Consider the following 18292-nt stretch of genomic DNA (forward strand, 5'->3'; position numbering starts at 1 on the left):
CAAACATCAGTACACACACACACACACACACACACACACACACACACACACACAGAAATGAATGACTGTATAGCTTCTGATGATAAACTCTAAAAACATGTGCACAGACAACCTAGCAACATACCCACCACACACACAGATCACACGATAACTGAAGACACTCCCTGAATACACACACAGTCACACTAAGAGACCTCTGACTATGTGTGTGTGGACTTTGATCAGAGGACATCTAATACCTCAGCCTCTACACAGATACCCAGGATGAGAGTGGGAGGCATGTGTCAGAGGGACAAAATGCGAGGTGCGTTAGGTTGCACTTAGATAAAGTGCATCAGAGCCTTGGAGATCTGGTTGCTACAAGGACACATGAAACAAGAGAGGAGAGGCAAAGAGGATCTAAAACATAAGAGATGTCTGTTATAAACCTGTCTCCAAAAAGAGATTAGAGATATTATAACTAGTCTCGAAGGAGAATGCATCAGGGATTTCATATGATTCATTTTAATGTGATGATGGAGAATTGCTCCTGAAAGACAGTCAATATTTCTGGTAAAATTCTTAAATGTTTCTCTTTATAAAAATAATATACATCTATTTTTCAGATCAAAACAACAGGGTAAAATCATTCCAGTTTTATCTATGACAGAGTATCTTGTATTAGACAAACTGTCGAAAAACAAACAGCTGTAAAAGCTGAAAAAATACATAAAACCAGAGTGAAGGCAGTGCAGAAAAACCAGCCCAAACAGGACTTGAAGGGCTGCCCTCTCTGAGAAAAGAGACGCATGATGATGTGAGCCCCATGCCACAATGTCCTCTCCCCTGTGGCATTTGCCTGTTCTCTAGGTGGGAGAATCAATTTCGAGCAGAAATGGCAGTTGTGCTGGGCTGAGGGGAAACAGGTTGGTGTTTGATCCTAGCAAAGTGGATGGAACTTCTGCTCCAGGTGGGGTGTAGGCAGGAGGGGCGTGGCAACAAGCAGAAAAAAGGAAACATTACCAAATTTACATGTTTTAGAACATGAGAGGGCTATGGAAGGAAGTAAAGAGGACCAGATGGACTACAGTGTCAGAGGAGGAAGAGCCATTGCTCTGTGAACGAGGTCACAGGCCTTCTCATACCTGGGGAATGTTCTTTACACATGGAGGATCAGGCTTTTTCTAGGCAGAAGGACCCCTCTAGAAGACAAGGAAACGGGCAGGGATTTTGATGTGGGCTGGAGGGATGGGGTGGAATCTAGAAGAGCCCCTAACACATTAGGGGATTCCCCTCAGGACATTAGCTCTGGCCCTGGGACAGCAGGTGAGGCTGGAGATCAAGGTGAAAAGGCTATGTAAACCACCTGCAGTCCCAGAGAGCATAGGAGACAAATCTAACTACAGGAGAGGCTCTAATAAACACAGCAAACATGTGAGCACTGGAAACCAGTGGTGGCTGACTCTAAAATGAGCTGAAACTCACCCCAATGTGGCTCAACTGCTGATTAGAAAGAGGTGAAGGGGTACCTATCTACCTAAAAGATGGAAGGACCAACCTCTCCCAGGAAAACAAGTTCAGTCTCTATTTTGTGAACAGAACCCAGTAGGGCCAAGAAGATCCAGGCCATGGGAGTGAGAGAAGAGTATCAAATTGTGCTCTGAAAATACTGACATTCATTTAACAGGAATGGGAAAACCCCTACGCACCTGTGCTTGTGTGTCAATCACCCAGCCACCAGCCACCTTGTCCCCCTTTGATTTCCCCTCACGGGAACAGGCAGAGCACAGTGTCTGATACACAATCAAAAATATAATCCTGTGCAAAGTGCAGGAACTGTGATCAATGGTAAAGAGCAAAACAACAAACGAGAGTGACGTCAGCATCATGGCGAAGTGAGCTTTCCCCCATAGAATCTCCCCCCCAATATACAACAAAAAGGACATTCATATACAGACAGAGGATATTCACACAACACAAAAGACGTCTGAGAGACCCATGCAGCCTTACATCTGAAGGTGGAGGTGCTGGTACCCCGGAGGAAGTGGAAGGAGGTAAGGAGAACTCCTCTCCTTCCCCAACGACAGCAACTCTGGGACTGGGACTGTGTGGCTCTCTGAGAGAGAGGGGAGAGAAGCAGCCCTCTGCAGGAAAACTTTTGCTCTCCAAGTTCTCTTACAGCCTGTGGGAAATTCCCATATGGAGGGGACTGAACTGTTGTGGGGGTGTCTTCATCAAGCTAGCACCCCAGGAGAGCAGACAGTGAGGGAAGAATGAGAAGCCCGTGGGATCAGGCAGGCGAAGAAAGAGTTCCTCCCCTCTGGGACCACACAGCTCTCAGAGAAAGAAGGTGGAGGGGCAGCCGTCTGCGGGAAAGCAATCACTCTCCAAGTCCATCACAGCCTGTGGGAAATTCCCATACAGAGGGGATGGAACTGTTGTGGGGGTGCCTTCGTCAAGGTAGCACCCCAGGAGAGCAGATAGCGAGAGAAGAACAAGAAGTCCCTGGGATCATGTAGGCTAAAGAAAGGGCCCCCACCCCAACCTGGAGCGCCAGCACAGCCAGTCGGCCAGAGTGCCTGTGGATCACAGTGGGCTCAGAATATACAGCTCTTGACACCCACCTAGGGGTGGCAGGTAGAAGCTGCAACCAGATTTTTTCAGCATGAGGAAAAATAAGCCCATGCTCTCAAGCAGTATGGAAAAATGTATTAAATCTCCAGACCAGAAGGAAAATGACAAGCACCCAGAAATGAACCCCAGAGGCACAAAAATTTATAAGCTAAATGACAGAGAATTCAAAATAGCTATCATAAAAAAGCTCAAGGATCTATAAGAAAATACAGATAGACAATTCAATGAAATCAGGAACTTCTTCAGAGAAGAGATTGAAACTGTAAAGAAAAACCAATCAGAAATGTTGGAGATGAAAAATACAATGGGGAAATAAAGAAAAATCTGGAATGTTTAAAGAACAGAGCTGACAGTATGGAGGAAAGAACTAGCAATATTGAGGATAGGAGTGCAGAAATGCTCCAGATGGAGAAGGAGAGAGAACTAAGACTAAAAAGAAATGAAGAGGGGCCGGCCTGGTGGCGCAAGCGGTTAAGTGCGTGCGCTCCACTGCAGCAGCCTGGGGTTCGCTGGTTTGGATCCCGGGGGCGCACTGACGCACTGCTTGGCAAGCCATGCTGTGGCGGCGTCCCATATAAAGTGGAGGAAGATGGGCATGGCTGTGAGCCCATGGCCAGTCTTCTTCAGCAAAAAAAAAGAGGAGGATTGGCATTGGATGTTAGCTCAGGGCTGGTCCTCCTCACAAAAAAAAAAAAAAAAAGAAATGAAGAAATTCTCTAAGAACTATCCGACTCAATTAGGAAATGCAACATAAGGATTATAGGTATTCCAGAGGGAGAAGAAAGGGAAAAAGGAACAGAGAGCTTGTTCAAAGAAATAATAGCTGAGAACTTCCAAAACCTGGGGAAGAAGCTGGAAATACCAGTGAATGAAATCAATACATCTCCTAAATATATCAACATGAAAAGACCCTCTCCAAGGCATATAGCAGTAAAGCTGGCAAAAATCAATGATGAAGGAAAAATATTAAGGGTAGCAAGACAAGAAAAATAACGTACAAAGGAATTCCTATCAGGCTGTCAGCCGGTTTCTCAGCAGAAACTTTACAGGCTAGGAGAGAGTGGAATGATATCTTCAAAATTCTGAAAGACAAAAAGTTTCAGCCAAGAATACTCTCTCCAACAAAAATATTCTTCGGTTATGATGGAGAAATAATAACTATCCGAGATAAACAAAAGCTAAGGGAGCTCATTGCCACAAGCCCCGCGCTACAAGAAATGCTCAAGAAGGCCCTCAGGCCTGAGGGGAAAAAAAAAGAGAAAGGGGACACAAAGCTTTGAGCAAGGAGAAAAATAGGTAGACAAAATCAGAAAAATTGCAGCTCTCCATCAGAATAGGTTAGCAAACACTTAATTATAACATCAAAGACTAAGAGAAGGAAAACACCAAACATAAATATATTTATTTTTGTCAAAAAAAATAAACCTCATCACTTTAAACACAAACTAACAACACAGGATGGAATAATTGGTGACAATAATAACTTAGAAGGGGAAGAGGAAAGGGATGGAATTGACCGAGTTTACAGAAATAAGAGGCCATCAGAAAATAGACTATCTCATCTACGAGATTTTTTATACAAACCTCACGGTAACCACTAAGCAAACAATCAGAACAGAGACACATATGATAAATAAAGAGAAAACTAAGAAAACCATCATATAGAACTACCAAACTGAATTGGTAATCCGAAACACACGGGACATTTTTTGCAACCAAAAAAAATGCACAAGAACTGGAAAATGAGCAATAAAATAGCAACAATAAACCCTCATATATCAATAATCACTCTAAATGTAAATGGATTGAATTCTCCAATCAAAAGACACAGTGGTGGGATGTATTAAAAAACAAGATCTAACAATATGCTGCCTCCCAGAAACACATTTCAGCTCTAAAGACAAGCAAAGCTCAGAGTGAAAGGATAGAAGACAATGCTCCAAGTTCATGGCAAACAAAAGAAAGCAGGTGTAGCCATGCTTATATCAAACAAGGTAGACTTCAAGATAAAACTGGTAATGACAGACAAAGAGGGGCAATATATAATGATAAACCAAGAAAACATATCATTTATAAATATATATGCACCTAACACAGGAGCACCAAAGTACATAAAGCAACTATTAACAAACCTAATAGGAGATATTAATGATAATACAATAATAGTAGGGGATCTTAACACCCCACTTATATCAATGGATAGATCATCCAGACAGAAACTCAACAAGGAAATAGGGACTTAAATGAAAAACTAGATGAGATGGACTTAATAGATATATAGAGAGCACTCCATCCAAACACAGCAGATTACACATTCTTCTCAAGCATGCATGGAACATTCTCAAGGATAGACCATATGTTGGGAAACAAGGCAAGCCTCTATAAATTTAAGAAGATTGACATCATAACAAGCATCTTTGCCGACCATAATGCTACGAAAGTAGAAATCAAGTATAAGAAAAAAACTGGGAAAGTGACAAAGATGTGGAGACTAAACAACATGCTACTGAACAACCAATGGATCATTGAAGAAATTAAAGGAGAAATCAAAAAATATCTGGAGACAAATGAAAATGAAAATACACCATACCAACTCATATGGGATGCAGCAAAAGCAGTCCTAAGAGGGAAACTCATAGCAATACAGATCCACCTTAACAAACAAGAAAAATCCCAAATAAGCAACCTTAAACTACACCTAACAGAATTAGAAAAAGAAGAACAAACAAAGCCCAAAGTCATCAGAAGGAGGGAAATAATAAATATCAGAGCAGAAATAAATGAAATTGAAACCAAAAAAAAAAAAAAAACAGTAGAAAGGATCAATGAAACAAAGAGCTGGTTCCTTGAGAAGATAAACAAAATTGACAAACCGTTAGCCAGACTCACTAAGAAAAAAAAGAGAGAAGGCACAAATAAGTAAAATTAGAAGTGAAAGAGGACAAATCACAACAGATACTGCAGAAATACAAAGGACTATAAGAGACTACTATGACAAACTGTATGCCAACAAATTGGACAATCTAGAAGAAATGGATAAATTCTTAGACTCATACAACCTCCCAAAACTGAATTAAGAAGAAATAGAGAATCTGAATAGACCAATCTACAAGCAAAGAGATTGAAACAGTAATCAAAATCCTCCCAAAAAATAAAAGTCCAGGACCAGATGGCTTCTCTGGAGATTTCTACCAAACATTCAAAGAAGATTTAATACCTATCCTTCTCAAACTATTCCAAAAAATAGAGGAAGATGGAACCCTTCCTAACACAGTCTATGATGCCAACATCACCCTGATACCAAAGCCAGACAAGGACAATACAAGAAGGAAAATTACAGGCCAATATCACTGATGAACATAGACGCAAAAATCCTCAACAAAATATTGGCAAATCGAATACAGCAATATATTTAAAAATTCACACACCATGATTAAGTGGGATTGATACCAGGGACACAGGGATGGTTCAACTACCACAAATCAATCAACGTGATACACCACATTAACACAACGAGGAATAAAAACCACATGATCATCTCAATAGATGCAGAGAAAGCATTTGACAAGATACAGCAAACATTTATGATAAAAACTCTCAATAAAATGGGCATAGAAGGAAAGTACCTCAACATAATAAAGGCGCTATATGACAAACCCACAGCCAACATCATACTCAACAGGAAAATCTGAAAGCCATCCCTCTGAGAACAGGAATGAGACAAGGGTGCCCACTCTCACCACTCTTAGTCAACAGAGTACTGGAGGTTTTAGCCAGAGCGATTAGGCAAGAAAAAGGAATAAAAGGAATCCAAATAGGCAAGGAAGAAATGAAACTCTCACTGTTTGCAGATGACATGATTTTATATATAGATAACCCTAAAGAATCCATTGGAAAACTATTAGAAATAATCAACAACTGCAGCAAAGCTGCAGGGTACAAAATCAACTTACAGAAATCAGTTGCATTTCTATACTCTAATAACGAACTAACAGAAAGAGAACTCAAGAAGACAATCCCATTTACGATAGTAACAAAAAGAATAAAATATCTAGGAATAAATTTAACCAAGGAGGTAAAAGACCTATACAATGAAAACTATAAGACATTATTGAAAGAAATCAATGATGACATAAAGAAATGGAAAGATATCTCATAAACATGGATTGGAAGAATAAACATAGTTAAAATGTCCACACTACCTAAAGCAATCTACAGATTCAATGCAATCTCAATCAGAATCCCAATGGCATTCTTCATGGAAATAGAACAAGGAATCCTAAAATTCACATGAGGCAACAAAAGACCCCAAATAGCTAAAGCAATCCTGAGAAAAAAGAACAAAGCAGGAGGCATCACAATCCCTGACTTCAAAATATACTACAAAGCTATAATAATTAAAACAGCATGGTATTGGTACAAAAATAGACACACAGATCAATGGAACAGAACTGAAAGCCCAGAAATAAAACCATACATCTACAGATGGCTAATCTTCAACAAAGAGCTAAGAACATACAATGGAGAAAGGAAAGTCTCTTCAATAAATGGTGCTGGGAAAACTGGACAGCTACATGCAAATTGATGAAAGTAGACTACGTTTTTTTTTGCCATACACAAAAAATAACTGAAAATAGATCAAAGACTTGAAGGTAAGACCTGAAACTATAAAAATCCTAGAAGAAAACTTAGGCAGTACACTCTTTGACATCAGTCATAAAGGAATCTTTTCGAATTCCATGTCTACTCAGACAAGGGAAACAAAACAAAAAAGAAACAAGTGGGACTTCATCAGACTAAAGAGCTTCTGCAAGGCAAAGGAAACCAGGATCAAAATGAAAAGACAACCCCCAGCTGGGAGAAAATATTTATAAATCATATATCCAACAAGGGGTTAGTCTCCACCATATATAAAGAACTCACACAACTGAACAACAAAAAAACAAACAACCCCATCAAACAATGGGCAGAGGTTATGAGCAGACATTTTTCCAAGGAAGATATACAGATGGCCAATAGGCACATGAAAAGATGTTCAACATCACTAATCATCAGGGAAATGCAAATCAAAGCTACACTAAAATATCACCTTACACCCGTTAGAATGGCTATAATCACCAAGACAAACAGTAACATATGTTGGAGAGGTTGTGGGGAAACGGGAACCCTAATTCACTGCTGGTGGGAATGCAAACTGGTGCAGCCTCTGTGGAAAACAGTATGGAGATTCCTCAAAAAATTAAAAATAGAAATACCTTATGATCCAGCTATCCCACTTCTGGGTATTTATCCAAAGAACTTGAAATCAATAATCCAAAGAGGCTTATGCACCCCTATGTTCATTGCAGCATTATTCACTATAGCCAAGAAGTGGAAGCAACCCAAGTGTCCCTCGACTAATGATTGGATAAAGATGTGGTATACATATATAACAGAATACTACTTAGTCATAAAAAAAGACAAAATCATCCCATTTGCAACAACGTGGATGGACCTGGAGGGTATTAGGCTCAGCAAAATAAGCCAGACAGAGAAAGACAAACACCACATGATTTCACCCATATGTGGAAGATAAACTAACACAGGGACAGAGAGAACAGTTTGGTAGTTAGCAGGGGGAAGGGGGTTAGGGGGTAGGCACAAGGCGTGAAGGGACACGTTTATACGGTGACTGACAAACAATAATGGACAAATAAAATTTCACAATGTTATAAACTATTATGACATGAATTAAAAAAAGAGGAAGATTGGCAACAGATGTTAGCACAGGACAAATCTTCCTCAGCAAAAGAAAAATACATGAATAAATTAAGACATGGCATTAATATTTTCTTACTAACACCTAAGATCTGCTAGAATAGGTACAACTGGCAATATTCAAATTATCTGTTTGTATGTCTATCTCCTCATGCAAGTCCCTAGGAATTCCATATATCTTTAAGCCCAGCGCCTAGTGTTTGACAAGTTCTCGTTAGATAATTGTTGAACTGAAGTGGTAATTGAAGAATGAAATTGACAACTGAACATTAATTCCATGGCAATTAAATAAACAAATACACATGCAGAAAACTTACAGAAGGAAGTACAAATATAGGGACTTCATTTCAACCTTAGTGGAAAAAAAATTAAATAGGTAGCAAATTTCATAAAAGACGATGTCCAGTGCTACTGAGGTGATGGTGAAACATGACATCCATCACATTGTGCAGAATGACGTGCATCGCGTGCGACATTACTTCTGCACGGTACACTACACGACAGCACTATCACTTCAGAAGGCAATTTGGTAATCCTATGACTACATAAAGATTAATTTCCTACAAATGTAGTGATTCTAAACTCCAGAGAATTCATCAGAAAAAAATAATATAGACAAGAACGGCTATAATCCTTGAAATGGTGACTGGCCCTGTCAAAGCAAAGTGGAGGCCTCCATATCCCTCAAAAGGGATAAGCCAGCTCAAGCCAGCAGAGGCCATCTGGAAGACAACAGCGAGTCCAGGTGAACAGAAATGAGAGCTTGAACTAAGGTAACTGGAGGAATGGCCATCGAGAGGCAGACACAAAATCAAAGGACACTAAGGAGGCAGAATTGCCAGATCCTAGTGAGAGCCTGGATATAAAGAACATGGAGGAGAGGGGTGACAGGTGACCCAGTAGGTGTGGTGGCATTCAGTGCACTAGGGCAGGCGTGGGCAACTCCTTCAGTAAGGGCCAGACGGTACACAGCGTAGGCTCTGTGGCCACACAGTCAGTGTTACCACTACTCCATTCTGCTGCTGCAGTGCGGGGCTGGGCATCAATAACCTTTCTCACAGAACTGGCAGCGGGCCAACGTCAGCCGACCTATAGACTAGAGAATACAGGGAAAGGAGGCCAATTTGAGAACGAAGTTCATGAGTCAGTTTTAGCAGGACATTTACAGGAGACGTTCAAGACAGAGGTCAACGTAGGGATGAAGAGATGCCAGGGCTGGAGGCATGAAATGGGGAGTCATCAGCCACGAGGTGGTGTTACGGGGCTGAGGTCACCTAGGGGTGTGGTCTGAGAAGAGGCGAGACGAAGGCCGCTTCCCTGTCCAATACAAGGGCAGATACGGAATGTCACTTCTGATCACGAAGGCCCTGGAAAGGGAGGGACATTATAGCCTAACCACCCTGAACTCAAACTTTGTAAAAAGAGGCTCCCCTTTTAACTTGGGCTTTCATTCCCTTTTCCAAGATAAGTAACTTGAAAGTTTCAAATTCACAGATGGAAAAGAAAACTTCCCACTGGCTAGAAAATAAGGCAATTCTAAAATAAAATCTCTATCAACTTTTTTATGTTTTCTTTTTATTATGAAATATTTTACATTCAAAAACATGTAAAATGACAAGAACTTCACACGGAAATCAGCATTCTGGAGTATCACTAAAAATGGGAAGATGTGGCAACACTGTACCCCCAATCACCATGGCACCAAGTGGCTAGAGCTGAGAGCAACTTTCCCCTTTAATGGACGGGGACTCACTGGTTCACCACAGTCCTCAGCACTCTCTACTGTCTTATAACCAATCTCCCACTTCACCTCTTAATTTTACCTCTCCTGGCACTTGAGCACATGTGACCCCTGCTACAGGATATATAGCTGTGATTTCCAACTTTTTGGAGTATGGGAAACGTGATTGAAAGCATAAAAATTTCACAAGCTCTCTCTACAGGAACATTACTAAAAGTAAGACAGGTCCACAAGCCCTTATCCACTCTTTTCAAATCTAAAAAATAAGTGTTTTGTAACTCATCAGGCAACAGAACTGGATGTGAACTAACATGAAACTATTTACAATCCTTATGCATTCCATTTAGCGTGAAATACAGTCCCATATTTTGCTATAGAAATACTAATGTTTGATTAAGGGCTGCTGCCCAGACCCTGCTGGAGATATTATATAATGGCATATGCACAGTACTACTCTTCACAACTCTGAAAAATTCTGAATTCTGAAACTCATCTGACCCCAAGACTTTTGGATAAGGGACTGGGTGGCTGTGGTATTTTTAATATCTATGATTAAGAAAATACACACACACACACACACACACACGTGCACGCACAAAGCAGATAGAAGTGTAATAATATTTTTAAATGCATTTGTAGTTGATTAATCACTATGGCATCTACTGACATGTCAGAAATAGAATGATATATTAAAAACATCTGTAGTCTAACAAGAGTGTGTTGCACATACTCATTCTAGGCGTCTGTACCTGAATGTCCACTCCCTGAAGAGTCGGCCATGCCCACACTGGGAACTGCAGCCACAAAGGTAATTCCAGGTTAGAATCACATGCTGCCTTCACATATAAAAAGGACGCTATATGACCACTTCCTTTCAGGGTTCATTTTCACTCACCTATATATACCCTGTTTGATATTCCAGGACATCACAATATGTCAAGTACATAAAAAAGCCACAGAAGATCAGATCAGAAGAAGCTGCAAAGATATCAGATTTCTTTCCACTCGAGCTCTATGCAGAGGCGGGATGGAATCCGCTTAGACTGAGGCAAAGCACAGCTACCTGCCCTTTCTCAGAAATCCTGTTCAGAGCTGGTCCTAGAAAAGGCAGAGGAAATGAGTGTGAGGAAAAGGAAACAGCGGAGTAGGTGAGGGATGGAGAATGTCACTGCTGAGAAAGTAAGGAGATGGTTTGTGACGTCAAATAGAGGAAGGGCTGTCTCATGGGAGAGAGACGAGGCACAGCTGCCCCTATTGGAATGGGCTGTCTCGTGAGGTAGTGAGACTTCCACTCCTGGAGACGGTCGTTAGACTTCTGTGATCAGGGAGGGGTCAGCAAGGAAGGTAAGAGTAAGACAAGCCGGGTAGGGACTAGGGGGCACTGGACGGCTGATGCCCCACCCAGATGGGACAGCTGCTGCTCAGCCACTTCTACGTGTACCTGGAAGCAATGCCAGTTATTGCCAGGTTACAACATTTTAGAAGCTGGAAATACAGGTTTTCACGTGAAAATTCCTAAATTTTAAATATGGGCCAATGAGTGTAAAAACAATTAAAATAAAATATACATACATACATACGTACATACCTAGATACTGAACAGGCCAAACAGAACACATCCATGCCCTGCAGGCAAACAGTGTGGATCTCTGGTTTTGGTAATTCACCTACCCAGAACCTGGAAGGACAAGACCAGGGTTTCTCAACCTCAGCACTCTTGACATTTTGGACCAGATACTTCTGTGCCGTGAGGCTGTCCTGTGCATTCTAGGATGTTCAGCAGCATCCCTGGCTTCTAACTACTAGAATGCAGTAGCACCCACCACCCCAACCACATCATGACAGTGAAAAACGTCTCCAGACATTGACAAGTGTGCCCTGGGAGGCAAAACCATCTCTGGTCAGAGACACTGGACTAGAGCAACATCCAACTCCTCACCTCCAGGATTTGATGAAAACATCACTCATAACTCAAACACAGGGTTCCTTGTATAGGAGGTGCCGCCCTGAAGTATGGATTTACAGCTGCTTTGAAATCAGAAACCAGGGTTTGAATCCACAGCTCCGGCATTTGCTAGCTTGATGACCACTCTGAGTTCTGGCTTCCACATCATTAAATCAGGAATAACTACCATCACCTCTTAGGGTCGCTGTGAGAATGCGGTGAGAGAATTCATGCAAAGCACCTAGCCCAGCAGCTTAATAAGCACCAAAGACGTTTAATAAACAGTATCCTTCCCTGGAGAAAAGACAGCCCCGTCTCTGTAGCTGGATGCACACGGGATCCAGAGTCCGAAGCCCTGGACCCAAGTCCTGCCTCGGCCACTTAGTCTGTGGGAACTGGGCAAGCCGTTTTTCCTGCTTTATGAAATAGAAATGATCATTGCCGGGAGGTGAGAACCCTGCCCGGTGGTTTGATACAGCACTTGGTAAACTAAACCACTACGGAAACGTGGATGGTGATTACTATCAGATCTGTAAAGGAAAGGATGCGCTCTTGAACAGATCCAAAGAACCGAGAACGTAGTAATGTGAGGGGAAGGTAGAGGGAAAAAAAAAGAGTAACAGGGTCCCTTAACCTGCAGGTCCTTCTAGACAAGCGAGTGCCAACTGGCGACTCACAGAACAAATCTGGCCGCGTATATATTGTGTTGTGTCTCGGGAGTGGTTTAATTGGCGTGAAAGGCCACCGAATTTTCGTTAAAACCCAGATCTCAGACTCGCCTGCCCGCGGTCTGCTGGGCCCGCGGCTTCCTGCGGCTGAACCGCTGCTTCCCGGCGGCGGACGGGACGGCCCGGCGGCTCCTCCACCGCCTCCCGGCCCAGGCGGCGGCGGCTCCCCAGGCCGGCGGCCCCGCCCTCCCGCGTGCCCTCCAGCGCCGCCCGCCGGGCCGCCGGGGCGGGAGCGCAGGGCAGGCCCAGGGCGCGGCCCCCCGTCCTCGGTCCCCGAGGAGGACGACCCCCCGGGCTGAGCGGGCTCGGGCCTCTGGTCCCCTAGGACCCCGGTGTCCTTTCCTCATCAATGCTTCCTCCACGGATGTGAAACTCACTTCCCTGACTAGACCAAACACGTGTTGACGGAAGCAGACACACGGCGTGTCCACGGTGTGACACCCCGTATCACAAGAGCCCCCAAACTCATCCAGGGGACCCCTCTCCCTGCAGGGCTGCTCGGGGAGGAGGCGAGGCTGTGGGGAGAGGACCCGGGACCCGCCGGGATGATGGAAACGGTCAGTGTCTTCATCAGGGTCGCGCTTATGCGCGGGTGTAGACATTTGTCCAAACACAGAACTCCTCAGATGGGTGCGGGTCACCGTGTAAATTTTACTTCAGATTTTTTTAAGGGGAAAACCAGCAGCTGCAGGACAATACGGACCGCATGCTCCACTTGGTGACATCAGAGCAATGGGTCCTCTCTTCACAGCGCGGACACGCGCACGGGGGAGGCCGTGTGGGGACGGCCACCTCGAGAGCGGCTGTCATGGCGGCCGGCGCGAGGTGGCAGGAGGGGCGCTGGCACCGGGGACATCACTGGGGCAGAGGGAGGAGGGGCCCGACGCCGCGGTGGGAAGTCATCGGGATGAGCGGAGGCCCCGGGTGACAGGGTGGGTGGGGAGGGTGACTGGAGACCCATTGGTGAGGTCCCGGGCCAGGCCCCGGGCTCCAGGCAGCCCCTCCCCCACCCCGGCGGTTGGCGCCCCACCCCACCCCCACCCCGGAGCCCCGTTGCCTAGGAACCCTCGGCGTGTTTGGACTCTTCGCCTCGCGCAGGCACCGGTGCCCCGACACTTGGCGGGACTGTCCGACTGGGCTGGACGCTTTGTGCAGAGCGGACCAGGTCAGCTCTGCAACCCGCAGCGATGGCCTCCTGGTTTGGTGGCCTTGGCTCTGGCTTAGGCCATTCCCTGGGGCAAGTGGGCGGCAGTGTGGCTTCCCTCACTGGACACATCTCTAACTTCACCAAAGATGTGCTGAGGAAGGGAAGGGAGAAGGCGGAAGAGTCACCTGACTCTGGGAGGACGGAGATGGAGGACGTTCAGGCAATTGTAGCATCAGAGGAGAAACTGAGAACCCAAGCTTTGAGAAAAGCTGAAAGTTTACAGCAGACCGTGGAGGAGAAAGACACAAGGCTTGCCTCCAAGAGAGAAGAAAACAGTCATCTGAAAGAAGCCCTGGAACGACTGAGAGAACAGACTGGAACTGCACCTGTGGTTGACCCTAAAACCCTGGACAGGGTGACACGACTAGAATCTGAGGTCTCTCAGGTGATGGTGATAAAAGGTCACCTGGAGGAGGAAGTAAAACATCATCAAAAGGTGAGTGAAAAACAAGACCGGAGGAAGACACAGCTCCTTCAAACTTTACAAGAGCAGAAACGGGAAATGGATGAACTTAAATACCAGCGTGAGCAAATGCATATGAAACACACTCAGCTCTTTTCAGCCAAAGATGAGGAAATTAAGAATTTGCAAAACACGACAAAACAACTGAAAACCCACTTGCCTGAAAAAACCCAGCACATGCAGACAAAACATTCGGAGATTTGTCAAGTGGCAAAAGGTCAGAGTCTTAGTATGCAAAACGGAAGTGAAAAGCATGATTTATGTAAAGTTGAAACTGAAGGATTAGGAAAAGGAAGAAAAGAACAGGAATGGGAGATGAAACTTCGAACTGAAAAGACTGTCCCTTTGACAGAGCAGATTGATCAGCCCTACAAAGATGAGATTGGTCAACTAACTCGGATTATCCAGCAAAAAGAGTTGGAGATACAGCGTCTTCACGCTAGAATAGCTTCAGCTCCCTACATCCAGGCTGTGAGCGACCTTCAGCAGCAATTGCAAGCTTACGCTTTGGAAAGGGAACAAATGTTAGCTGTTTTCAATGAGAAGGTGAGGGAAAACAGCAACCTAAAGAGAGAGTATCACAAAATGATGGACATACTGGTTGCCAAAGAAGCAGACCTCGTGAAACTGCAAGATGAAAATACAAAATGGTCCACGAGATTTGAAAGTAGTGGTCAGGATATGTTTAGAGAAACTGTTCAGAACCTCTCACACATCATTCGAGCAAAAGACGTGGAAATCGATGCCTTGAGTCAGAAATGTCAGACTTTATGGACAATCTTGCAGACATCTGGCACTGGCTGTGAGGTTGGAGGGGTTACTGTGAATCAGTTGGAGGAGCTTCTGCAGGAACGTGACACGTTACAGCAGCAGGTCTCCGTAATGGAGGACTGGACACAGCAGGTGATGACTGCGGTGCACAACATGAAGCGAGAGTCAGCCCAGCTCCAGAAAGAACTTCCACAGCTTCAGGCTCGGGTCTTGATGGACAGTGATAATAAGTCTCAAATACGGATGACCTCTACTGACCTGATCCAAAACTGTAAAGAGGATGAAATCCAAGTCACATATTTGGCAAAGAAGTTAGCACGAATGCAGCTCAGCCTAGAGCAGCTGTGCAATGCCAAGGATGTTCTTTTAGGTCCACTTGACCTTACTGCACCACAGCCTCCCACCACATCATCACTCACTTCAGAGTCAGCCGACTCTCTGAAGGCAACTAGATCTGATGCAGTGAGTGAGTCTTCTAAAGCGCTCCCAGAAGAGATAGAAGAGTTAAGGAAATCGATGGAGGAAAAAGAGGCAACCATTCGAAGCCTCCAGGAGGAGAATCAGAGACTGTCTGCTGCGATTGCTGCCACCTCCGAACGAGAAAGAAAACAATGCGAAGAAACAGATTCCGAAATCCAGCAGCTCAGGGAGAAACAGGATGTTTTAGAAAACTTACTTCAGGAAAAAGAGCTCTTAGTCAACGCAAAAAGTGAGGAATTACTTTCTTTGAGTGAAAATTACACAACCGAAGTGAATGAAAATGAACTTTTGAGGCAGGCAGTAACAAACCTGAAGGAGAGAATATTACATTTTGAAGTGGATTTGTGTAAAGTAAAACGAGAAAATGAAAAAGTACTAGAAAAGTCCATGGAAAAGGAAACAGAAAATCGGGCATTACAAGAGACAAATATGCGGCTTTCTATGATGCTGAGAGAGAAAGAGTTCGAATCTGCTGCAGTGAAGAAGACGGCTCTTGCTTTGGAGCAACTCCTGAAGGAACAAGAGCAGGGCCAGGCTGGGGAGTTAAACCAGCTTTTACATGCAGTTACGTCCATGCAGGAAAAGACAGTTCTGTTTCAGCAGGAGAGAGATGAAGTCGTGTTGGCACTGAAACAGCAACAGATGGAAAACTGTGCCCTACAGAATGAAGTTTGTCATTTAAGAGAAAACGAATTACGCTTAAGCCAGGAGCTAGAAAGATCTCATAACCAGGCTTTAGAGTCAGAAGATGCTCATCTCCATGAAGTGCTGGTTGCAGAAGACAGAGCGGCTCAACTAAGAAAGAGAGTCACAAGACTAGAGGAAAAGCTACTTTTATCTTCCCAGGCAACGCAAAAGGCAAGCCATCAAGCCAGGGTAGAGGTGGAGTCATTGCAGGAACAACTGAATGTGGTCAGCAAGCAGAAAGATGAAACCGCGTTACAGCTTTCTGTCTCCCAGGAACAAGAAAAGCAGTATGCTCGAGCACTAGCCAACCTGAAGATGGCACTAGCTGAATGGATGGAAAAGGCAGACGATCTAGAAGGAAAACTGATGTCCTTGCAGGGACGACTCGATAAAGCCAATGCCATCTTGGATCTGAAGGAGGAACAAGTTGGAGAATTTAAAAAGCAAAGTGAGGTCCAACAGGAAATGCTGGATGAGGTGCAAAAGAAATGGATGAACTTAGTAAGCAGCATCGAAGGAAAAGTAGACAAAGTCCTAGTGAGAAAGCTCTTGCTGGACTATTTTCAAACACCCAAACGTGAACGTCAGGAAGTGTTACGATTAATGGGAAGCACTCTGGGAATGAAAAGGGAAGAAATGGAGTGGCTCATCCAGGAAGAGCACGGCGGCATTACAAGATGGATGACTGGATGGCTTGGATCAAGAAGTGTCCCCAGCACACCTCTGACACCAAATCAGCAATCTGAGCTCAATGGTTCTTTTTCAGAACTTTTTGTTAAGTTTCTAGAAACTGAGTCTCATGTAGCTTTTCCACCACAAAAGCTCTCTGCTCAGGATAGGAAGCCTCTAGATGCACCCAGAAGGAAGAAACTGGTGAAAAATGTACCAGCACGTCTTAACACCACCCTCGGATCCACACCCAGAAAATCAGATGTGAATGGCTGCTCCACAGCCGTGTCTCTTATTGACCCACCCGGCCCTGGGACTGGGGGGTCTGGGCATCTTCTTTTAAATGCCGTTACTGATGTTGTGCCCACATGTACACCTTTGCTCCTGTCACCTGCCAAGAGTGCTGCAGTTGCCCTGAAAAACACTTCAAAGCGGTAGAAGATTCCAAGTCGGAGACGAGACAGCACTTTCGAGAAGCCAGGTCACTTTGTTTGTGACCTTATCATCAAGTGGCCTTCCAGGAAAAGTCATAGATTTGTTTTTAGTTTCACTTTAAGTTTAATATAAATAGTCTTCGTAATTAAAAAAAAAGTATCCTTTAAGGTCTTCACCCCACTTAAAGCAGAGGTTACTTCTTGGGAGAGTGGGCCTTGGAGGGACTAGAGGCTGTGGTCAAAGGACACTTCCAGTCGTGTTTCTAGCACTTTCACTTTTTACAAGGAGAGGGTGTTTTTTTTTAGGTGAACCTTGGGTAATATGAACAGTAACTTGTGTTAATGCTCAAAAATTATAAAATACACGAGTGCCCGCTCTTTGTATATTAAGAAAGGAGAACAGCGCAAAAGGGCAAGATGCATGAAAATTTACAAAGGAAAGTTCAGTTTTCCTGGCTCAGTCCTACTCCTCTTTTGTTGCCTAGGAAACCACTCTATTGGGAACCTGGATTCTCTCAGGCATTTTAAACATATATGTATATTTGTATATATGGGAGGTTATTACTCCCTGACTTACTTTTTAAAAAAGGGTCACTACACCTTAGAGATCTTTCCAAATGTGTATGAATTCCATCTTATTCTTTTTAAAAGCAGCAGTTTGTCGTATGGATGTACCCTAATTGATTTAACTATAGCCTAGTGATCAACATTGAAGCAGTTTCTACCCCAAATCCTATCAAAGGTCCATGGTCCACTCCCTTGCCCATTTCCTTAAGAGCCACTCCAAGTCTTCATCC

At 43.9% G+C, this 18292-nt stretch overlaps 1 pseudogene; it reads left to right on the forward strand.

Annotated features, from left to right (window-relative positions):
• The first annotated feature begins 13971 nt into the window (after window positions 1-13971).
• LOC147913582 (thyroid receptor-interacting protein 11 pseudogene) lies at window positions 13972-17537 on the forward strand (annotated as a pseudogene).
• Window positions 17538-18292: the final 755 nt, after the last annotated feature.

This window comes from Ceratotherium simum, chromosome 26 (genome assembly GCF_057802395.1).
Source record: "Ceratotherium simum simum isolate JZ-2026a chromosome 26, ASM5780239v1, whole genome shotgun sequence".
NCBI lineage: Eukaryota > Metazoa > Chordata > Mammalia > Perissodactyla > Rhinocerotidae > Ceratotherium > Ceratotherium simum.